Here is a 25,054-nt window from a genome sequence, read left to right as displayed (position 1 = left end):
CAAATATATATAAAAAGCCTTACCCGACAAACTTCGTTCTGCCTTTTTTGTTTATTTACGTTTTTAACGTTTTTGCTTCTTCAGCCTCCTGTGATCTAAATTTGATTTTACGTAATGTTTCCCATACAATCTGCATATTTTCCGGAATCGGTTCCAAAGTGGCCAAAGTGTCAAATAGTTAGCGTATAAACCTTCCTTGGACTTATACGATCCCAACGCAACAAAAAGCACCTCGATCTGACGTTCCGTGTTGAATTGATTCGCGTTCGAACAAAACCGTCGAAATGTTTTATATATTATATAGATAAATAAAGCAGTGTTGAGATATTACGTTATTCGTTTTTTGAAACTGCTAACTTCAAATAGCAATATCTCAGCAACGATACTTTCAAATGTCTTCAAATTTCTTTTGTAAATAGAAGAAAACGTATATTTTAATGTCCAGAACTTGATACAATGATACTTTCAAATGTCTTCAAATTTCTTTTGTAAATAGAAGAAAACGTTTATTTTAATGTCCAGAACTTCAAGTATTTCAACCTTAAATTTGAATGAATTTGCATTTGAAGTTTGTCCCACACATTAGGTTATGTGTTTTTTCGCGGAAAAACTGGATTTCCTTCTTATTTCTAAGTACTGGATATTGTAGCCTTTTCTGAAAGAGCACACGATTTTGAAACGATGATAATGCATATGGGACATTTATGCGATCAGAGGCAGTGTGAGTGTTTGAAATTTCTCCCGGAATATTTCATTTCCCTATCTCTGATTAGTTTGCAGTACGTCTTAAGAGCCATCGAGACTTAGACATTTATTTGAATTTTTCTCTTTTCATTGTGTTTTAGTAAAGAGCCTTTAGAGGACGTGCAGATGAACAATTCAAAGCATTTTTGAATCTGGGAATTCCTAAATTGAACGAGAACCAATCGAAAAACTGCTTTGTTTACAACTGGCGCTTAGGACCATTTGAACACTAACCCGAGCTATTTAGGTCCCTGCGAATGCTCGCAAATTCGAGCGTATTTCAATTAAAAAGCACTCAAGCGTCATAACCTGTTGTCAAACTAATGTTGATATTCAACCCCATTGTTCGACGATTTCCTACACCCAAAACTGGGCAGCGCTTGTCCGAGAGAATAATCGAGACGAGAGAATAGTTTACGTTTACGGACATAGAGATACAGCTCAAGATGGGCGAGAGAATTATTCTCGCGAGGTCCATCCGTCAAAACAAAAAAAAAAACAAAAGTGTCGACAACGGAAATCGAGCCAGAGGCCTTTTACATACTAACCCAATGACTTAACTACCTCGGTCAATACAGCTTGGTGAAAAAAGAGTTGTTAGAGTTCGATGTATGATACTTGTTGGAGATTTATTGTTTCGAATGAACTTATTTGTTATGGTGGTGTGTGTTGGTAGCATTATTCTCTCGATTTTGGCGCTGTGCTCTCAATTAATTTTGAGGGAATGATTCTCTCGATTCGGAATTTTGGGTGTAGAACGTGATTTAAAGCTCTTGACAGCTATCAGTCGTTCCAATTAGTAAATTTGGATTCGGTCATTAGAATGCAGTTCCATTTGAATTAACAAATCCACTGTGTAATGATAGATGTATGGCAACACGACCATGAGTTATTCCTTGCAAAAAAAAACATCTTTAGTTTGACACTTTTTTAAAAAAAACCTGACTGCCAGTCCCGAAGAGGCTTCCAGATTTCCCATTAAGGAGTTCTAAGCTCCCCCTCACGTCCCTACGTTTGTCCTGTGCATCGTCGCAGGTCCATCACAGCTTCCAGCTGAGCTGGGCCGTTCATCCGTTCATTCCAGCCCATTCATGTTAGGGTTCGTTTCGCGCATGTCCAATCACAATCCAGCCCGGCTGTTGCATGTGAAGGAATGTTTGTCTCTGGTTTGTCTTCGGATGAACTCTCTCGCTCTCCCGTTGGCGTGTGTTCATCGCCGTGCCGTGATTCACGTTTCGTGTACGTGCGTGTTCGTTTTGTTGTCAGTCGAAGGAAAGTGCTTCAGCTGTGTCGTTGTCGGGGTCGTTCGTTCGTTCGTTCCGTGTGTCCGGAGAGCAGGTTCCCGCCGGGGATTTTCGGAAGGCGCGCGCGTGGGATGACACTGAGAGGCGATGTTTGGATTGGATTGATCAACGCTCGATAAAGTGACAGTTGCGGGCGGCGAGTGTTTTTGTTGTTTTGGCCCCGCAGAGTGCGGAGCGGGAATCCCATCGGTCGTGAGGTGAATCGGGTCGTGCGAGCTAAAAATAAATTAGAAACCGCTAAAAACACGGTCACAAGAGTGTCAGGGGGAGACGATCGGGAGAAGGCAAATTAAGTTCGAGAACCGCGAGACAAGTGCGAATCCGTGCAATATTTTGGTGGAGCGCGCGTCGCCAACGGTTCAGACGGTGAACTCCACGTGTCTTTTTGCGCAAGTGTGTGCGTGTGTCGCTGGTTTAGTCGGCATGTGTAGTGGTGGGGGCGCATCGGAATAACAATAACAGTTTTTCCTTCTCGGTGGATATTACAGCATCCATAAAGGCGACATAATTGAATGACGAAAATTGGATTACGTTACTGATGGAGAAGGATCATCAAACCGGCCGGATATAGGAGGCCTCACTTGGAGATTTTGTGCGTAGACGGAGGCCTTTCTTTTCGGAGGGCCCAAGTGGTGAATGGAAGTATAAAACATATATCCACTTGTGTATGTGTGTGTGTGTCAGTGTACCGTTATCAAATATCGCTGAATCTTGATTACAGTGCGATTAGATCCACCTCAGCTCATGTTGGATACTTCTGGCTGTCTGGAGCTCGTTTGTGTCGGCATAGTGGATACATAAAACGTACATAAAACATCACCGCCCCATCTTCTCAAGTAGACCATACTACGTGGAATTGTATAATTAAAGTGCTTTCCGGGTGGCGTTTGCGGTGCCATCAGGATCCGTTGTCAACAGTTGGCGCTCGTTCGTGACACACCACCGGTGAAAGTACGTATCACACTCACACGTGAGAGTTTTGCTAAATTTGTTAAAGTTACAACCCCTCAAAAAAAGTCTTGTGCTGGTATCTAAATGTATTTAAAGAACCTTCCTACCACATTATACTTATCGCGCACGGATAAAGTATCTCAAAAGGGGTTTTCGTACGCCGCCATAATGACGATGGTGACAGAGCAGTGCTGCCAGCGCGGCCAGAGAGTAGTGAACGAGCAAGGATTAAGCTCGTAAAAAACAGTGTCGACATGATAGATGGTACTTTAATGCTCGTGTGTCAGCTGCCGCGCGTCCCATGGGTGCTGGTGGGGGCAAAGTTCGCTCTCACGGGTTCATTCCAAAAAAGAAGCCAAGCTCGAGCTAACGGGTTGAAAATTTAAATTAAATCTTGCAGAGGTGCAGTGGAAGCGCTGCTGAAAAGTGAACCATTGTATTTCATTAACCAGCAGCCACACACGCGTGCAAACTGATGGTGATAACCTTTGGGATCATACATAAATTATGGGGCATAATGGCAGTGAAGAAAGAATTGAAATCAAATATTGACCCATCACCAGGCTAAATTCCAAATTTGAGCTCATTCTGACCACGGGAACCCGTCCCTGTAAGTCATTGATGTTTGTATGGGAAAAATCGTCAAAACGAATGGAGAAAAACTACACAGAAAAAAATATGTGAATTTACTCGACACGGAAAAAACGAATCACATGTAAACTCAGTTGATGTAAAATTCAGATTCGACGTAAACGGTTGAATCACACGTAAAATCATGTTTTTACGTATAATTTGATGCAAATTTACAAAAAAAAATTGCATTTAAATTTAAATGTTTAATGACGTGCAAAAGTGTTACATCATAAATGATGTAACATTCGGAAATATTTTTGTGTGTGTACTGTTTCAGTGTTTCACCAGCAGAAGGCTTTAAAAAAAATAGTTTTAAACACTGGAACGCCCAACGCCTGTCCAACTTACACGGACGCCCAAGCCTCTCAAGAAAGGTAGAACGGTAACTAAAACTCGCTGGTTCTCGGGCATCACTCAACCAATCGGGACGATTCTTGTTTCCAGTGATTTATAGGAATGTCTAGGAACAAATCTGTAATTTCTGCATCCGAAAACATCGTTCCACCATTTTTAAAAAGACTGCCTCCACGGAATTTTCGGCGAATTTTTTTTACACTCGAAAAAAAAAAAGTTGGAACGATGTTTTTGATCACAAAAATTACAGATTTGATCAAATTAAGTTCTGCAAAGTTCTAGAATCATCTAGACATCTTAACAAATCACTGGAAAGAAGAATCATCATGATTGGTTGAGTAAGGCCCGAGAACCAGCGAGTTGAAGTTACCGTTCCACCTTTTTTGGAGCCTTGGGCGTTGGAATGTTAAGTCATTTTAGGCCTTTGCAAATTTTTCAAAGGGGTTCAAACATGCTAAATATGACTATAAACACAGAAAAATGCATTTTAACTGGTTTTCAGTTGATTAAACTTTAAATTTCATTAACATTTAGAAGTTTTTCGAAAAAAAAAATGAAGAGCCCCCCTCTGCGGTGACATTAACTTTGGAAAATATTTGTAACTGACTTACAGCTTTTTAAAGCTTATAGGTATGCAAATGAAACCATTGGCACTACGCCCCCCGGGGCATGGCCTTCCTCTAACGTGGGATTTCTGCAAATGTAACACCCAAATATTTTGAAAAATAATAACATAAACCCTTAATCGAAAGCCGCTTGTTTTGGCGTTTTTTACAATTGTCCTTACAAAGCGTGCACAAAGAACACGTACGCGACAACCGGTGGGATAGAAACCCAATATATGACAAAAAATCGACATCTTGATACTTTGGCTCAATTCTGTGAGAAGATTCAGATTCAGCTGGCAAATAGCATTTTGTCCAAAATTCAACCTGGAATTACTACGATTAAAACAGCTGAGCCTTGAAGGTTCGCTCAGATGTTTTTTTTTTAAATTAAGTCGTAGAATGTGTAGGATGCTAGAAGCCAAACACAAAAATATTTCTGCAAAGTTAGAAATTGAAAAAAGCACCCCAATCGTGAACCACCCACATTTTCAATCAAGCCAAAAGTTATCCATAGAACCATTTATCGATTAATTAATTTTCCCCTTATTTTTGCGTCCTGAACTACAGTGCATTTAGGAGACACGGCTCTTCAAAGATAAAAACTAGGGTTTTCCCATGCATTTGAGCAATGGCACAAGTTGGTCAAACTTCATTAGGCTGTGTCGTCAAGTTTTCAAAAAAATCATAATTTTCAAACATGTCAAAAATCGAAAAATGAATTTTATTTCCAGGTGTAAAATTGAATTTCCAAATCGAAACATACTTTACATATTTTTTTCGATAAAGTGACTTTTTTTTCCTGAAAAAGTCATAACCATCATAGTTTGAACATATAAAACAACAGAAGTTTAGAAAATTTCCGTCAAAGACATTGGACCAATTGTTGCTGAGATACAGGCTCTGAACGAAAACAAAGATACAGGTTTTTGAATATATTAATATGCATGGTTAGAAATCCTATAATAAATTTTGGAGGCGATAAAATACCGTATGGGAATTTAAGTGATTTTTTTATTTCATATAAACAGTACACGTTCTACGCTACATATTAACCAGACTCGTATTATGTTTTTAAAAAATATGTTTTTTTTAATCATTCTAGAACTGGTCTTCAACATGATTTTTGCACAAAGTTACAAAATACAACAATGAACTAATGTGTTGTATGGACTCGGTTAAATCCGTGATCTTTTTACCTATGGCCATCTGCTGTCATCATCTTTGAAAATCTTTACAAAATATAAATAAAAAACACCTTGTTTTTGTATGCTCCCAACGTGTTCTACCCAACTCCTGCCTGTGGTCAGCAATGTCATTATTCGCGCCAGGCACATACTTAACTTTGAGCATCTCTCCGTTTCATCTTGCTGGCTGCTGGCTTATGCCTGCTGATGGATGCAACACCTGCACCGAGGAAGTGAGGTACAATCCGGCAGCGATGACCACGGGTTGATGGCTCGGTGTGACCATCAGGATGTGTACTGTAAGTCCAGGGACTGTAACTCTACCGCACGCTCTGTGCTGTTGGCTGATGGTGGTGCCGGACTGTCCGCACTGAAATCCGGAGCGAAAAACTCGTGAAAATAATTTATTCAAATGTAATCTAACTTTCATCACACTGTGGCTGCTGCTGCCACTGCCGTGTGGAACCGTGCTGCTCGGGGATTGTGGAACTGAGTTGGTGTACTCTAGAGATGTTTCCACTGTGCACTATAGTGGTTTCGTGATAACGTAAGTTTCCTCTATGCCATACTCGTTCTTGTTAGTCCATTCCGCAGAAACCACAACAGGTTTGACTTTTGTTGCAGGTATCTACACCTTCGAATCTCCCATTTTCTCCTAGTCGCCGAGGGGCTAGAACATGAACAATGAAAACATCTTCTATCTTCTAGTTATAGCTTGGGTGGAACAGTTGGAAAGTACATCGTTTGAAGTTGAGATGCTCGAAAGGAAAGATGGTGCCGAGGAGCTAGATCAAACAAAGGAAATTCTAGGCCACGTGTTTAAACTGCATGTTCTTCATTGTCGGTGCAGCCACTTAAAAGCCATATTTACACTCTGTCCAATTTAACAATAACCTGGTCTTTACATGGCATCTCAACGTTTGTATTGTCAATTTAACAATTACTGGAGCCAAATGTGAAGTAATATGCTTGAAGTTTGTTTTTTAAAGATTTTTTGTAAGCTCTACATTCAAGCCCTGAAAACCAAGTTTTTTTCAGTATGAAAAACCGAGTTTTCCGCGCGCTTGGTAGTTTAACTGTAAAATGTGAATAAAGATTGTTAAACTAATGATTACAAAACAGCAACAGAATTGGCAACCTTTTTTGTCCTAAACAAGTAAAAAAAATCAATATTTCAATTCATAAGTTTATGTAGCCGGCGCCTTCGCCAGTTTCATACTTTCATACACTTAGCGGCCCAGGGAGGTTAAGTCCTTGTAGATTAGAGTGACAATAAACAAATCGACATCAGCGAACATCTGACTCGATTTCATTGGCAAAAATAATTATCTGTGTCAAATTTGAGCCAAATTGGTTAAGGTCCAAGAATCGCTTTTTATCGTTGAAGTTTATATGGAGAAAATCGCAAAAATGTATGGGGGAAAACATCGCTTCAGGATTTTGGGAGCAGGTGGCGCAGATTTCGCTCGAAATTGCCCAAGAGTGAGATTCTTTTAGAAAATTTGATTCCCTACAACTTTGCCGAAGGGTGCAAAACGATTGGACTTGATCCTGTTTTTTTGGTGATTTCTTTTCGTCGAATTGCTGATGAGTAATCAATTTGGATCTTGACAAAGTTGTAAAGAATTGCATTTCCTACAAAAATCTCACACTTGCACAAATTTAGGAGAGACCAAGTCCTGCCAAAATCCTGAAACGATGTTTTAAGTCAGAAAAAATGTGTTTTTTTACCTCTGAAAATGTGTAATTTTACCACTTTTCTGTTGTAATGTCGCTTTTTCAGTCTAAATTGAGGTAAAATTACGTCATAATAGAGGAAATATTCAACCTTCCAAAATTATTTTTTTTTTACTGTGTATGGGACACCTCCTCTATGAATAGAGAATGAGCAAAAAATACATTCAGACAAAAAAGTTAAATGGAATGGAATATACAGTAGGGTGACAAGAAAAATTGAAAATTTCAGAAAATCGCAAAAGATGACTCGATTTTTTAGGCAATAATGAGCCTTGGCGTTCTCATGGCAAGATTTCTACTCGAAATTAGGTGTCCGAAGGCTTGTTGATGCAATTGCAAACCTCTTTTTACACCTAAGCTTCCACCCACCCCGGGATTCGAACTGACGACCTTTGGATTGCAAGTCCAACCAGCGACCCAGGGAGACGACTCCTATACCTGGTCTGAGCTAATGACCTAACCTCTGGGTTAGACCGGGGCCAACATTTATTTCCCCGTCCAACGGAAGGCGTGATCAGACAAATCTCGTCTCGAAAAATGCCACCGAGACCGTCTGGGATCGAACCCTGGCCGATTGAGTGAGAAGCAACCACGCTTACCCCTACACCACGGGACCCGGCCAGCAATAATGAGTTGCTGTGCCTATTTAGAGCCAAATCGGTTAAGGTTTAAGGGTCGCTTTTTGCCTTCCTTACCTTACTGAGGAAAGGCTATAAAATCACTCAGAAAATGAACTTTTTGATTAGATCTCCTAGACCTACCTTCATTTTTACATATCGACTCAGAATCACCTGCTGGGCAAATGTCTGTGTGTTTGGCTGTATGTAGAAATGTGTACCAAATCAATGTCACTGGAATATTTCGTCACTAGCTGAACCGATTTTGACCGTATTGGCCTCATTCGATTCGTCTTGGGGTCCCATAAGTCCCTATTGAAAAATTTAGTAAAGCACATCAAAAGTAATGCCTAAAAAACTGCTGCATATAAATTTCACAATTCGCAAAAAAGTTTGTTTTTTTGCATGAAAAAAAAAGGTTATAAAATGACCTTTCTGGTGGATTAAGAATTTTCAAGATCTGACTTACCTATCTAAATTCCAAGCAGTTTAAAAAATGATCTTAATTTACATAACCTCAAATGGTTAGGTCTGATTGCCACGAAATTGCCGTGTAGGGGGATGCCATTTTCCTCAAAGCCTGTCTGTATAATCTTGTTTTGCAAAAACAACTAACAAAATCACATTTTAAGTATAGTTCGACCATCAAACTTGTAATTCGTTACTGATTTGTTCAAAAATTTATTAAAATTAATAAGTTTTTTCAGTTGTCACCTTTTGGTTCCTTGGATTAGCCATGGATAATTTCACAGTTTAAAAAACAGGGCAGCTACCACCACGCGGCGCCACCGTTTTGAAGGAAAAAATGATACAGGTTTTTCAGACGAGTTTCAATCCCGTGGTATGGGGCCCTTCTCGCCCAAATTTGTCCAGGGAGTAAAAATATTACATGAGTATTACATAAAATTTCACAAAATGACGCAAAATTACTACTGCTGTGAATGGCATTGGTTGGATGGTTTCAATCAATGCCATGATCGACGAAATTGCAACATTGTGCAACGGAGTATTAAACAATTAATTAAAATGTCAAGTGCATTCAACATCATAATGCACTAAAATGCCCCGTTTAATTAAGTTTGCTGCGAGTTTCCCGATTTTACTGTCATGTTGACAAACAAGCCTCTCAAATCGAATTAAATATTGAAATTAATATAAGTTTGCCAACAGTTTCCCATCCAAAACCACTCGGTGCCGACCACATCGCATTAATTGAATTGGTGATGTCACTGCTATTGGTTAGGAGGAAACTGTTGCATAAATGATGGAAAAAGTTCTAATTTACTACCATGTCAATGTTGCCCTCTGGGGTCAAGCCCGACAGACACAAGACACAAGTCAAGAAGAGGTGACAACGAAAGGAACCAGAGCGGAAGTAAGAAAACTTTCAGATTTATCGTCAACTTTAGTAGCCATCTCTACGACTTTCGACGTCGTAATCCTATTTAGTTCAATTATGGACTACGCTTGGAATTCAAGCAAACGAGCTGTGATTATTCATAATTCAGGCACTGATTCCTGTCGGCCGGTGGCTTTTGTCTCGGTACAACCGGAACAGCTGTATGAAATTTTAATATGATTTATGATCAACATATTGGCCCGATCCTGTCCAGGGGCTGCCAATGAATGGCCAGTGCAAGGCACCACTGGACATGTGTTTTGTCACGCTGAGGCACTATTAACATCAGCCGGGCTCCACCTCACGATAGTGACATGTTATCCTTTACCCCGAGCTAAATGAACTACCCGGAAGGTGGCCAGTATTGACCGTTGTTGGGATGTTCACATAAACAGTATTAAAATAGCGCCATTGTCTGTACGTAATTTGTTTTTCATTCTTTGAATTTAATACCACGGCCACGATGGTTGTACTGGTTTATTTTATCTTGTCGATTTCCTGAGAATATATTAAATATTTACATGTGCAACTAGATTTCAGACATAGATTTCACAGAAATAGTGATATCCGGTTGCAAAAAAGTCATAAATATCACTGGAGTGGTCTAGATCGGGGAAGTTATCCTGGGGAAGTTATCCTGGGAAAGCCATCCTGGATGCCATAAAAATGGCAGCCGTAGGACATAGGATAACCGTCCAGAAAAACTTCCCATCTTTCCCTTAGAAGGAAAGTTATCTTATAACAATTATCTTAGGGCCAAAAACGATGGCCATCTTTATAGCATCCAGGATAACTTTAGGTTATCCTACAGTAGATTATATAAGATAAAAATTATTCATGGATTTAAAAACTATTAAAACAATGCAAATAAACAAAAACAATAAAGATTAAAAATGGGTAAATCAAATCAATCCTTCAAAATTCCTAAAAATCTAAATAAGCAGCAAACCCCTACCGCCCCCAGAAGTAAAAAAGATGATCAAAGTAAATCGTCAAAGACTCCGTAGGGCCAGCTGTGATGAGTTTAAATCATCATTATGGTTTTGAAGAAAACTGTTTCGAAGGCCTTCAGCATGTTCTTTAATTCGGCACAAAAATTTTAAAATTATTTGGCATGAATGCCGAATTGAAAAACATGCTTGTAGGACTTGGAAATAATGTTCTGCATCATTAGAATAATCATATAAACTCCTCACAGCTGGCCCTACGAGGTTTTGACTGTTTAATTCAATCATTTTATTTATTTCTGAGGAGCACTGAGATTTTTCCGATTATTTTTTATAAACCATTTTTATGATTTTGGAAAACCAAACTCTGCAGTGTTTGATGTCTTGGATCATTTTTATATTTCATTATCTGCCGTAAGATAACCAAAAGTTATCCTGGATGCCATAAATATGGCCACCGTTGACAACCGTAGGATAACCTCCTAGGATAACTTCATCCAGATAGAAATTGTTATTTAAATACCCAGATTAGCTGTTATTATGTTACAAAAATAATGATTAAAACTTTTCACTTTTAATAAAAGTTTCGGTGTAAAGTCCACATTTCTTGGCCAAAAGAAAAGTCCTTGGTTATTGAAATGACCTCCGTTTTGTTATTCGCACCTACACAGGAGGGTATATTCATTACACTGAAGAGACAAAAGCATAAGCTAGGGTTGCCAATTCAAGCTTTATACTCGTTGGTAAAGTCTCTAGATTATCAATTGGTCGGATGTTGAACTCGGACATAGTTTTTCAACCGATAAGTGGACTCCGGCTTTAAAAAATTAAATAAATACTGGTCACAACCTAAGGTAGGATTGCCCGATCTTCAAACTTTCCGATTTGTTGGAAAGCCCTTTTCAACGAGGTATAATATGATGATATTTAAAAAGATTTATAGGACCATCGATAAACCACGTGGAATTATCTGTTGTAAAACCTGGGTAGGAGATTAGAAAGGCTCTAGAAGTAATTTATCTTAAAGCTTTTTTTGTTGCCACAGAATCGACAGAAATTTGGCTTGAATCGTTCATGGGCATGTTTTCAAAATATCAATCTTGAGACAAACTTTATATTGAGGAAGGCAAAATAGATTGAGACTAAATCAACCAGTTTTGAATAAATGTTATTGGATTTGAATTTTGGAAAGTTGAAAATATTCATTGGAATGTCCATTTAAAATGCATAAAAATAAGCCAATATGAGTTCTGAATTAAAAAAAATCGTTTATAAAATTCAGAGCAATCCTAACGGTCACCTTGCGAAATTTATGCATACAACCAAGATGGCAGCAGCTGGGTCCTGCACAATCAGAGCATAATGCAAATTATTTGTTTATCTGCACACAAACACTCGTGCAGGAAATCGGTTCGTTTGGTCTAACGACGATGGTGAAGAGATCTCCATAAAGTGGCAAATTGCTCAGTTTGCGCCTGGGCTGGTACGATGACATCAATGAATGGGTTGGATGAATCTGCTTCTGAGATCGTCGTCGTCGTCGTCTTCTGCGTCTCAAAACGATGAATGGCCCTGTTAAGGATCTGAATAGTGAAAAGGTACATTTGCCAGTCAGCGTTGCCTCCAGGACTCCACTTGTTTATGATGTATGCCGATGCACATCTGCTGGTCCTGTGGACTGCTCTGTCGACGACGTGGTTGACTTGTTGGTTGGTCTTCACGGTGAGTGCACTGTCGTCTAGAACAGCACAGCATCACAAGCATCAAACTCCAGAAATGGCCACTCTAGGACGCATTCACACCGAGACGAAGCGATGAGCATCGAGATAATAGTTGACTTTTATAGTGTTTAACTAGCGGGAATATATTCATATCCTCCCTGGAAGCTCTGTTTGTCATGGATGGACACAGGCAGAGTGGAAATGTTTAGTTTTATACAGTTCAGTGGTTCTCAAGCTAATCATAAATAAACAAAACTTTATAACCATGTTGGGAATCGATAAGTTACACACTAATGTATTGCTAATGAGAGTATTTATATTTTGTAGTTAGATACTGCAATAACATATTTCAATAATATAGTAGGCAAGTTTTTGAACGAAAACTGCACAATCAATCAAAATCCTACTTGGTTGCTTACTGTGATACTCAACCAAAATAAATTTGTTTTTGAAAGATCCGGAGAAAGACGTTAATTTAGTAAGCCCGTCATTTACAAAAAATTTGATCGTCATTTTTTTTATTTCAAATTAATTTGATTCGAAATACCTACATCTTTAATTTTTGCAGTTCAATAGGAAAACAAAATGTTTCAAGAAACCACTGCTGAAAGCCTTATGTCCAAATGTCAACGTTCTTCACAAGAAACGTTTATTTTTTGTTTGGCGCATAGACGGTGTATTATCCTTGAGGACATTGCAATTTAACGCTGGTTCACATTGCACTCCAATTTGTTTGACTACGCCCTTCGTTAAAGTGTGTGCATATGTGTTGCCAGGCGGGAATGTCACAGTAAAGTGGGTTGGGAAACAAGCTTTGCTTCTCCGTTCGTTCAACGTCCTTTGGGAAAATACTTTTCAAAAGTGTTGCACGCCAACCCATGACACGTCGTCGTGGTTGTGCTTTGTTGTCGAACGACGATTTTAGAGGGGATTCGTTTTTTTTTGTAACAATTTGTTTGAGATAGTGACAGTACATTCCTTAAGTCTACTCAGGAGTAGTTTAAATTTAGTGAGAGCTCAATTGCTGGACTCAGCGAGTTTTAAATTTAAATAAAGGACTTTTTTCACCCACACCAGTTTGTACTGATAATAAATGGCAGTACAACGATCGTCAATTGTCCAGCAGAACAACTCAAGTGTACGTGTTTCCGCGTGGTCAAAAAGCTTTACTAAAGAGAAATAAAAAAAAAAGATCCAGTTTTAATCTCGTTTGCGCCCAGAAAGCACAACCACGACGCGATGCAGCAAAGTGCTCGCGTCTCAAACGCGATTGTGAGCTCGGAGTATTTTTGAGAAATTTTCTATTTACTCAAGCAGGCACCTTTTTACGATGTCGACGCGCTCGAGATTGATGTTTCGTGTGTTGCAGAGTACGAGAACCATCAGGATGAAAGCTTATCCTGCCTTTGCCTGCATGCATGCAACGAAACTTGCCTTTGAAGGTGGTGGCAAAAGTTTTTTTTTTTCGTTCCCTTCAGCGCTTTTCACACTTTTCCACCCAGGAAAAGTGCTCGTTCCGTTTCTTTGTGGATCAAGGATGACATTTGACGAGCTGCAGCTGCCAGCAAATAAACTGAATTGAATGGAGAGAAAGCTCCGATCTTGCAGCAGTGCGGTGCAGGGAGCATTCTGTCGATGCTGAAAGTTATCCGGCTGAATCTTGCCTCGTGTTTTCTAGCTGTTGAGTCTAAGCTGAGTATGCAAATGTGTATCAAGTTGATCTTTATTGTTTTCTTATGTTTTTGTTTCTGAATGACTATAAACTCAAGCTTCGTGTAACTACTTGTGAATCAAGACATTCACCGTTATGTGAGTAATGATAATCTCTAAGTTATAAACATTGTTAAGGAGCCATTACACTACGGCAAACAAACAAACAAACTCGCACTTTTTGACAGTTTGTCTGGAATTTTTGTACAAACGTCAGCCTACATACATTTTGCCTTGTTTGCGAGTTTTCCCGAAACAAGTTTCCGAGTTTGGCAAATTGTCAAACACGAAAAAGTGCGAGTTTGTTTGTTTGTTTGCGGTAGTGTAATGGCTCCTTTAATAGCTAGTTTTGTATATCTGTTTAGAATATTCTTTAAACATTTGGTAAAAAATGAGTTAATGCATTACTACCGTCAGTTGGGGTGACATTGGGCCTGGGGGATGAGATTGGGTCAAAGTGATTTTTTTACGGTTTTACCATTTCTCAGATGCTTCGCTGAAAAAATTTCGTTCCTAGAACAAATCCTGTCATTTTGGCAGCTGCCTAAAATTGAGGTACGTTTTTGGCTAAAAACTAATATTTTTGTTGGAATTGCTCGAAAACTACCCAAATGTTTGAAAATCTCCACTTCAAACATTGTATCATGTCAATACGATTCCCTCGAACAAGAAACACTGTTGGATGACTTGTTTTTACCATATCGTTGTATTTGAGCATCATTTTAGATTCATTGGACCCAATGTCACCCCCTCTAGGGGGTGAGATTGGGTCTATTTTCAAACTATTGGCATTAAAGGTAGTTTTCATCAAAATCCACCATATTTTGAGAAAATGTAAGTAAACTATCTAAGAACAAATCAACGTTGAAAGATTTCCGCTGTTATTCAAATTGTAAATTAAGAAATTACAAGAGGTGTATCGTTTTTTAACCCATAGTCACTCCCACTGACGGTACTTTCCAAAAACAAGATCCGAAAATAATGTTCATCAGAGTTATCAATTCTGTGGAAAGTACATCAAAATCACTTCAGTGGTCATAACTTGAGACAGGGTTGCAAGGTCTTTGGAAGGTCTCTCGAATTACCTATTCAACGGTCAATTACCTATTCAAAAATTACTGATAATCGCAGAATACTAATAAATTGAAAGGTTGAATTCCACAATCAACTAATTCATTCCATTTAGAAATTCCATTTATTGTTTTCCAATTTACAAAATTGAGACCGAATATACTCCCATAACCAACTTAAAACCTAGTTCATTCCAAAAAAAAAATCCATCCAATTCAATTTATATTTTTATTTCATTCGACACTATTCAACTTACACTTCTCAAATGCTTTGCAAACATATTTGGATCGGTGTATTATTAAGCTTGAAATTTGGCTGGCTACTTTTCCCAAAAAAAATAAATGTATTTTAGGAACACTTATTTTCAAATTCAGATCTCAAAGTACAATATTTTCGGATTTTTGATTAAAAATCATGCTCACAGAAAATTTTATTTGGCTAAAGAGACGAAATAATGTTGCACTACCGTTTTTAAGAATAAGTGTTTTATTGTAAAATAAGATAGAAGTACTTTTCTCATTTTTTTTCCAGTTTGATTTTTATTTAGCAAATCAGTCAGAGATTAAAATAATAATTGCATTTGAAAAAATAATTTGCGTTAAATTTTTGACATCTAAACGAATCACACATCAATTCATTTTAGATTTTTATTTAAAACAATTATTTTATTTTATTATTTTCTATGAATGATTTAAATACCAGAACAACATTAAAATTAAAGTGCTACAAATCAATACAATTTTGATTTTCTTTAGTTGTATGAAAATAATATTTGTTTTAATTGGCTTGTAAACGAACTTCAATTTTTAGCATTGTTATATAAATTTAAATTTGATTGAATCTATTTCGAAGGTTATTTTGCAACTTGTTTCCTTCAATAAATTAACTCGATTCTTTAAGCACCCGCAAAATTCTTTTCCCAATTTTGAATAAATCAACCTTTGAAAGGTAGTCCACATCTCAGCTAAGGATAGTAACTTCACACAAATAAATGAAATGAACGACGAAATAAATGAAATTAAATTTGTTATTGAATGTTTTTTTTGTTTTAATTTGAATTATTCATAATTGTAAATCAAATAATACTTGTTGTAAACATGCATAGATTTTTATTTCGTCCGTTTTTGAGACAAAATTAATAATTTTGTTACTATTTCGCTCAATATTACTAAAAAAAATATTTCCTGCCTGATAGATAGTATTGATACCAGATAACATTCCAACGCCCAAGGCTCCAAAAAAGTTGGAACGGTAACTTCAACTCTATGGTTCTCGGGGATAACTCAACCAATCAAGATGATTCTTCTTTCCAGTGATTTGTCAGGATGTCTAGATGATTATAGAACTTTGCAGAACATAATTTGATTAAATCTGTAATTTTTGCGATCAAAAACATCGTTCCAACTTTTTTCGCGTGTAAAAAAATCGCAGAAAATTCCGCGGAGTTGTTTTAAAAAAGGGGAACGATGTTTTCGGTCGCAGAAATTACAGATTTGTTCAAATCAAGTTCTGCAAAATTTTAGAATCATCTAGACATTCTTACAAATCACAGGAAATATTAGAAATGTCAAATAAGTATTCAGTGCAGTTTTTCCCGCAAATTGGCCAAAAAAAGAAAAAAATCAAATATTTTAGAAATCATTTGGGAAAATTATACAACGCTAGTTTATAATTTTCATGCACTTTAAAATAAATTGTGATATCACATTTCTTCATAATACTTAGTTATTATTATTATAATCTTTATTATTATAATTTTGATTTCATTAAATTATAATTGAAATTCAACTATAAATGACTGTTGCAAGCTTGGTAGAATCAGCATTATTATAGCTGTCTCATAAATCTTATCTTTTGTACAATCAAATCAAAATCAAACCATCCACATTAACGACCCCCGGGTCTTTTGTGGTCTCTATTGCAAGTTTCTGCTCGAACCTAGGAGTCCGAAGGCTTGAATGGAGAGAGCACCCAAACCTCTTTTACTCCAAGGAACCTTCCACCCCAGTGTTTGAACTGACGACCTTCGAATTGCGAGTCCAACCGCCGCCAGCGATTCCACCAGAGTAGGCTTGGTTTGGTGTGTTGTTTGTACTTATGGCATGGAGACAACTCCTACACCTGGAATGACTTAACGGCCTAACAACCAAGGCCGGGACCGACATTTTACTTCCTCATCCGATGGAAGGTTGCAGCAGATGGGAATCGAACCCAGAATCATCCGCTTACAAAGCGGACAGCGTAACCATTCGGCCACGCACTGCCACACATCTTTTGTACAAATGGTTTTCAAATACCTTGGTTATTTATTTTGCTTAATGGTTCAAATAAAAGTTTCTCGTCTTATTTTGCACATTTTGATGAGTAAATGACACATAAAAAATATTTGACATATTTCCTGGACAGTTATAAAAATGTTTCCAAAGAATAATAAAGGAATTTAAGACTCTGGAAGGCATCATCCCAATCGGCCATTTGGCGGCAAGGTTTGTTTTAGAAAAACATTCGAATTTTGATTCAGAATGTTTCAATCAAAAAGGTTTTCTTTGTGTTTTTGCAGAAGCATTTACCATATACCTAGTGATTATTTTTTCATTTCAATTTACTATTTCCGGACCCTGAATACAGAACCATCTTTGACAGTCATTGCCCCAAAAGTGAAGGACACCATCTACCACCTTTAAACAAAATACGAAAAAAGATTGCTCAATTTTTTCAGATGAAATATTTTGCTCTTTGAACCCTCCGAAAGCTGAGCAAATTTCCTATAAGATAGCATTGAAAGTAGCGATGACATTTTTTTCATGAAAAGTTTGTTTAAGAAAACTCATCGTTATGGATTTAGGTCTGAATGATTTATACTGTTTTATTTACCACATATATAACATGTTTGCTAAACATTGACTTTTTCAATATAATTATTACAACAGTTATGATACTATAGCCATTAAATAATAACTTAGCATGGTAAAGATATCATATTATAGACCTTTTTGCATTTTATTCATGTAATTTGTCTTTCTAGAAATCATGAAAATGTGCAGTACCGTCAGTGGGGGTGACTATGGGTCAAAAAACGATACACCTCTCGTATTTTCTTAATAACAAAAACAATTTAAATAACATGGAAAATCTTTCAACGTAGATTTGTTCTTAGATAGTTTACTAACATTTTCCCAAAATATGATGGATTTTGATGAACACTACCTTAAATGCCAATTGTTTGAAAATTGACCCAATCTCACCCCTTAGAGGGGGTGTCAATGGGTCAAATGAAACTAAAATGATTCTCAAATACAACGATATGGTAACAACAAGTCATGCAACAGTGTTTCTTGTTCGAGGGAATCGTATTAACACGCTACAATGTTTGAAGTGGAGATTTTCAAACATTTGGGTAGTTTTCGAGCAATTCTTACAAAAATATTAGAGAAATGATTTTTCGAGAGGTCATTTTTGGCCAAAAACGTACCCCAACTTTAGACATCTGCCAAAATAACAGGATTTGTTCTAGGAATGAGATTTTTCAGCGAAGTCATCTTAAGATGTCCCCTACACAACCCTTTCAAAAGAATTAATTTTCATTGAGAAGAACCTGAGAAATGGCAAAATCCGTAAAAAATCACTTTGACCCAATCTCACCCCCCAGACCCAATGTCACCCCCACTGACGGTACTTCAATGAACTAATCTTCAATATGCGAATTCTAATCAGTTGAAGAAAATTGAAGCATCTGTTTGTGTCAACATCCAGCTTGCGCGCCGGTCGATTCCAACAATTTATGATCGTATTATCCCGAACTGACAAAAACATTCCACGAACTCGGAATAAATCAGTATCGAATCCGGGAGAATAATTTATCTCCAAGTTGCGCTCCGTGTACTAGAGGAGACTTCCTGGCTCCTCTGGACTTCGATGATCCCACCCCCTTACTTCTCCACAGCCGCGATGAATTTCCAATAATCCTGTGTGCCGGGGCGAAGAACGGACACAACTATATAGTCTCCACGATGGTGCCGCCGCTGGTCGACACTTGGGAAGCAGACAAATTATTAATTTTCTGTGACAGTCGAACGTTCGTGAATAATAACTGTTTCGCGTCACTTCACCACTTTTGACTTTGGAGTTTCTTTTCTTCTTTCTATTTGTTCTGCGAGCACAATTCTTGGCTTTTAAGCTGCTGAGAAGTGCTGCCTCAATTCTTCTGTCCGACCGGAGTCACTTAATATTCACGCCTTATTGCTGCGAGGAAAAAGAAGAAACTAAATGGACCGGGCTATCTTTTCGTTTTTCCTTTTCGTCCACAATGGAAGCAGTACTTGGATCGATATAAGTGTGTGTTTTATCTTCTTCTTTTTTTGCAGTGCCATTTTTTTTGCTACAATAAATTGCATTGTGGTTTAAACGTTGATTCACTGAGGGTCAAAATTTGATTTGTAATTTGTATATATTGATTTTTATCCCATGCATTCAAAAAAGAGTAAAACATGAACTGATTACACATTGGCCGCGCAGAAATGGTCATTTTCGGATGCTAATAACTTTTTTGCAGAAAATCCAAAAAATATGTTGTCTGAGCGAGTTGTGGCGCTATAACCACGACAAATAGTGTCCAGGGCATTCGTGGAAATACAATGTCTCATCCCAGAGGGTCCCGGAGTACCAAACCTTCGTAGCATGATGCTCCCAACGGTCTGACTAGATTAGATTAGATTAGATCAGATAAGATTAGAGTATCCAAAAAATATGTTGACTTCGGGAATGTTTTTCCAAATTCAATGTAGATCTTAGTTCCAAGAATTAGTAATAATTGGATAGTTAATGCGCCATCCACAGGTCAAATCTGAAACAGTTGCTTTCCTTCATACAATTTGACATTTCCAATATAAACTTCAACAAAAAAAGGGAGGGGTTCCCGTGAGATTTGGATCACCTTAGTGTAAACTTTTTATTGAAATTTTCGATCCTCCGCTCTTCTCTTGTGAACATGATTCAAAATGTCGCTTCGAGTAACCTTAATCATGGATTTTTTATGTCTTTTTGAGCAGTTGAACTCAAATTTGACCCAAAAATGCTCTAAAATGAAAAATGACCTCTCCACATCTTAAAAACTATTGGATTAATTGTCAATATAAAAAAATAAACTTTTGTGAAATTGGCTGCTTGAAATTTAAATCATCAGAAACCATTCCCAAAGTGTAGTCCCCCGAGAGCAATGAATAGAACCGTCCTTACCGGGTAGTTTCTAGCCCTCCATTCACCCAAAAACGGAAAAATGCTATTTCGGCCAACCTTCATCGCGGTCGTCTTCCTGTCGGCTCAGCGCGAGATATGTTAATCTTTGCCTTTTACGGTTATATTAGCAATGTATCCCCCACATAAGGCGAGCAGGACCCACCACGGTCATAAGTTATACTTCCGGGTGGTCTGTGCCGGAGAAGCCACCGTTGCCGGAATTTAGATTTGATGGTGCGCGTGAGTTTCTTCTGCGAGTCACGTCCCAGTCCCACGCACCACCCCTCCGAATGGGAAAGCAGGGAGGTGGATGCTTGGTGGAACTTAAAACTGCTTCGTCGGCAGGCTATTTCCGCCCGAATGATAATAATCGAGCATAATAGATGGGCCATTTCAGTAAGATGTCGGAAAAGATACACATCGACCGAAACTCCGGGTTGCGATGGCAAACCAATTGTTTGGCCGAGCACAACTTTTCAGCTTTTGGAAATTGGCTGCAGGGTTTGAGCAAGAGAGAATACGCAATCAAGCATCCAATATGATGTGATATGACTTGAAACATGCAAATACTTTGCTCTCGGTATAGAAACAACTTTATCGGATGTCGGAAATATTGATGATTTGGTTAGGGAAATGCGAGAAAGCTTCAGCAAATTGTTTATGTACTGCGAAGAATATCTGAAATAGATCTGGGTTGAGATTTCCTTTCATTGGCAAAATGTTTGCCTCAGATTGAATCTTCTTCCGTCAACTGAGGGTCCGTTGGAAAGGAAGATGTGATGGAAGATTATGGATGAATAATGGTTTAAAATTTATATGTTTGGCAGTATTTAAGTTTTCTTTTGAATATATATTCATTGTTGCAGCAGGTAATTTATTTAGATGTTGGTTATTTGCCACTTTTTGTTTTCATCCGTCAGAAGCATATTTTATAGACTTCAACTTTTTGGTCATGGATCGTGGAACATGGAATCGCATATGCAACATTGTGCAACACAGTTTAATTACATCCTCCTTAATACAGGCTCCTTACTAAAATCCGGAGTGAGATGTTTTAAAGAAGAAGCTACGCATTTTAATAAAGGTTATTTGTAAACAAAAGAGTGTTGCTCGCTACTCCCAGATATTGCATGCAATTTTAACTTGTAAGCCACAGCGACGAACCACCCCAATTCTCCATACAAATTTGGAGAAAAACGATTCGTCCCGGTCTAAATATTTTCGAAAAATTCTAAGTACACGTATTTTTGGAGACCCTAATCTTCATGCTTCCCCTAGAGTTGAGCCTGTGCAATCATTATTGTCAACTTTTGTAAGTAATCTACAGTATGTAAAAAAAGTATTTACACCCCTCGGGCACTATGCACATTTTGTGATTAAACATGTAAACAATTTAATGTTGACATAAACCTAGTTCTACGTTTTGTTCAGAAACTCATGCCGAACATTTTGCTGCAAAAAGCTCATGAAAAGATGTTTTCTATAAAAAGTTCTATAACAAATACTAATACAAAAATAAAAAAGGTGCAAAAAAAGTATGTACACCTTTCGAAAAATTAACATAAATAATGTTATTTGTTGACAAATCACCATAAATCCAGTCTCCCAACTCCAAATAGGCATCCTTGACTGATTAAAAATATAATTTGGATTGAATATAAAGTTTACTAATTACTTAGTATAAAAGTTTACATAACTCTTGAAATTCTATATAAAACTTATCTAAACTTAATTTTGCAAACTTTAAATTTAACTAAATGTCAATATATTACCATAGAATTGATAAATAAACATTCTGGAGTGGGTATAACACCGTTCTGGGGTCTTTGTATCGCTAGAATAGATTTTCGTTGGAATTTCGTACCAACCCGGAATTACGTCGTCGGAAAATCCGCCGGCATCGAACCGGTCCACAATTCACAAGTTAACCTATGTGGCATCGGAAAGGGCATAAAATTTCCGATCTTTTGATACCCATACATCTAGGTTTTCTATAAAACCCACGTTTTTAAATACCTGGGCAAAAAGTAAGTTTGATCCACGAGAACAAAAATTACGAAATTCCATACATTTTTGGCAGATTGCTCAAACGAAACCATAACAACGTTTTTGCCTAGGTGTTTAAAAACGTGGGTTTTATAGAAAACCTAGATATCTGGGTATCAAAAGATCGGAAATTTTATGTCCTTTTAGATGCCACATAGGTTGACTTGTTAATTGTGGACCGGTTCGGATGCCGGCGGATTTTCCGACAACAACTTGACTGAATTTGCAAAAAAAAAAAAATTTTATATGTTTTAGAAGACATCAAATGCCAACTTTTCAGAAATTTTAAGATTGTGCAAAAATCTTTGAAAGAGTTATGAATTTTTGAATCAACACTATTTTAAAAAAATATCAAAATATTGATCGCAAAAATTTTTCAACATCGTTTTTCGATGTAAAATCAAATTTGTAATCAATAAGTACATTAGTGAAATTATAATAAAGTGCACCGTTTTCAACATATAACCATATTTAGGATTTTTTTTAAATAGTCTCAGTTTTCCATTTTTTTAAATTAGTGCACATTTTTGCCCACTTTTGAAAAACTAAATTGAATAGCTAAGAAAATTCTCTACATTGTGCTATTTTGAAATTTGTTGATACATCCCTTAGTTGCTGAGATATTGCCATGCAAAGGTTTGAAAAAACAGGAAAATTGATGTTTTCGAAGTCTCACCCAAACAACCCATCATTTTCTAATGTCGATATCTCAGCAACTAATGGTCCGATTGTCATTGTTAAAATATGAAACTTTCATGAAATTTTCTGATCTTTTCAAAAAAATATTTTCAATTTTTTTAACAAGGACTAACTCTTTAAAAGGACCAAACATTCAATATTACCCCCTTTTTAAATGTTAGTCTTGGTTTAACAAATATTTTTTTCGAATGAATCGGAAAATTTCACGAATATTTTATATTTCAACATTGTAAACCGGACCATTAGTTGCTGAAAAAATGGTGTGTTGTTTGGGTGGGACTTAGAAAACATCAATTTTCCTGTTTTTTAACCTTTGCATGGACACATCTCAGCAACTAAGGGTCGTATCAACAAAATTCAAAATAGCAAAAAATAGATAATTTTCTCAGCTTTTCAAAAATAGTTTTTTAAAAGTGGCAAACATGGGCACGAATTAAAAAAAATGAAAACTTGGACTATTTTCAAAAAAGTTACCAAAAAATGGCCTTAACTTGAAAACGGTACACTTTATCAAAATTTCACAAAAGTACTTTTTGATTGCAAATTTCATTTTACATTGAAAAATTAAGTTGAAAATTTTTTGCGACCAATATTTTGATTTTTTGAAAAAATCAGTATTGATTCAAAAATTTATAACTCGGTCAAAGATTTTTGCACAACATGGAAATTTTTGAAAAGTTGGCAAAACTCTAAAACATAAAAAAATAGTGACAAAAAGTTAAATAAAAAATCACCAAATTTTTTTACCGTGTTTCATTTTTTTCCAGTGTAGTCCGTATCCATACCTACAACTTTAGATGAAAAACTCTTTCAAAAGATTCAGATTTTTTTAATTTTCATACATCATTTTTGTATGGACAGCTGCCAAATTTGTATGGAAAGTTGTATGGACAAACTAATGATGCAAACTAGCTTTTTTGGGCATACCGAAGGCACCAAAAAAGTTTCAGTCGGATTAAAAAATAAAAAAATAAAATTGAAGAAAAAAGACAGATTTCATAGAGAATTGCTCAGGTTAGAAGTATTTTGTAGTGTTATGTTTCCTACAATGACTTAGCTTCAAACAACAGCTTTATCTATAAAAATCACATTCCATACGCGTTCAAAAAAGCCTTATTTAATACGCTTCAAACAGCTGTTATTTCCACTTAAGTGGAACAAGGATTTGATCCCTTAAAATAAAGCATGCATCCAAAAGTAGGTAACCTGCCTGCGGTCCAACGTGACACAGTGTCCGACGGAGCGGGATGGGATGGAACTTTGCGTGAGCAGAAAGATCATGATCTCCGGAGAGATATAAAAGCAAGTCATCTTCTTTGTGACACCCAGCGTCCTCTGGAAAATCCTTTTCCCTCTGTTTCCCATCCGCTCCTTTTGGCGTGGAAAACCTTTCTCATGGTCTCGACTGTCACATCCTTTTTTTGCTCTTTTTTATCAACTTGGCTCCTTTTAAAATCTCATTGCTGAGCACTGCTTGCCACCGACTCTTTCAACGTAGAGTTTCGTTTAGGTGGTGGATATCTGTGCCGAAGGTCGGGCATTTGAACCACCCTCAGAAACACGTGACAAAGGTTAAGAATCAGGGTGGTTTGTGCTCCCCTAGCTCCTCCCTGCTGGATGCCACTCGAATAAATTAAATTGTTTTAATTAACTTTAAACCTAGCTGACAACAGGAAAATTGGAAGGTACTTTGAATTTAGATTTGTACTTTCGTACCAGGGATCCTTTTCTCGGCTTTTGTTGTCCTTTTGCCGGCAGCTAATAACACCATAGAAATGGTTCAATGGGTTCATGTAGACCCTCATTTAGAGAGCCCGTAATGATCGTCGTTCGGAAGAGACACAAATGGCTAGCAGAAGGATTTTCGATACCCCAGTCGTGGACGAGGTAAATTGGATATTGCCTGTGAAACGTTTACAGCTCTGTTTGGGGTGTTTTGCACGCCCGGTTGATGTGGTTGTTTGCTCAGTAGGTCGATTCAAAAGGTGTATGAAATAGACAAACTTATTGACTGCTATCGTCCCTTTACTTGGATGGCTTATTGGGCTTGGGGTGCTGGTTTCAGAGCACTTGTAACTTGCTAATGGGATGTTG

At 37.3% G+C, this 25,054-nt stretch overlaps 1 protein-coding gene across 1 annotated transcript in view; it reads left to right on the top strand.

Annotated features, from left to right (window-relative positions):
- Positions 1-2,020: 2,020 nt before the first annotated feature.
- The window catches only part of LOC6043584 (protein eva-1), a 346,252-nt gene continuing 323,218 nt past the window's right edge, over positions 2,021-25,054 (top strand). The window contains exon 1 of the mRNA XM_038262923.1: positions 2,021-2,999. The gene's annotated coding sequence lies outside the window, so the exon portion shown is untranslated. The remainder of the gene's footprint in view (positions 3,000-25,054) is intronic.

Source organism: Culex quinquefasciatus, chromosome 3 (genome assembly GCF_015732765.1).
Source record: "Culex quinquefasciatus strain JHB chromosome 3, VPISU_Cqui_1.0_pri_paternal, whole genome shotgun sequence".
NCBI classification, from domain to species: Eukaryota; Metazoa; Arthropoda; class Insecta; order Diptera; family Culicidae; genus Culex; species Culex quinquefasciatus.
The sequence above is the reverse complement of the archived record's forward strand: the minus strand, read 5'-3'. Positions and strand labels throughout refer to the sequence as shown.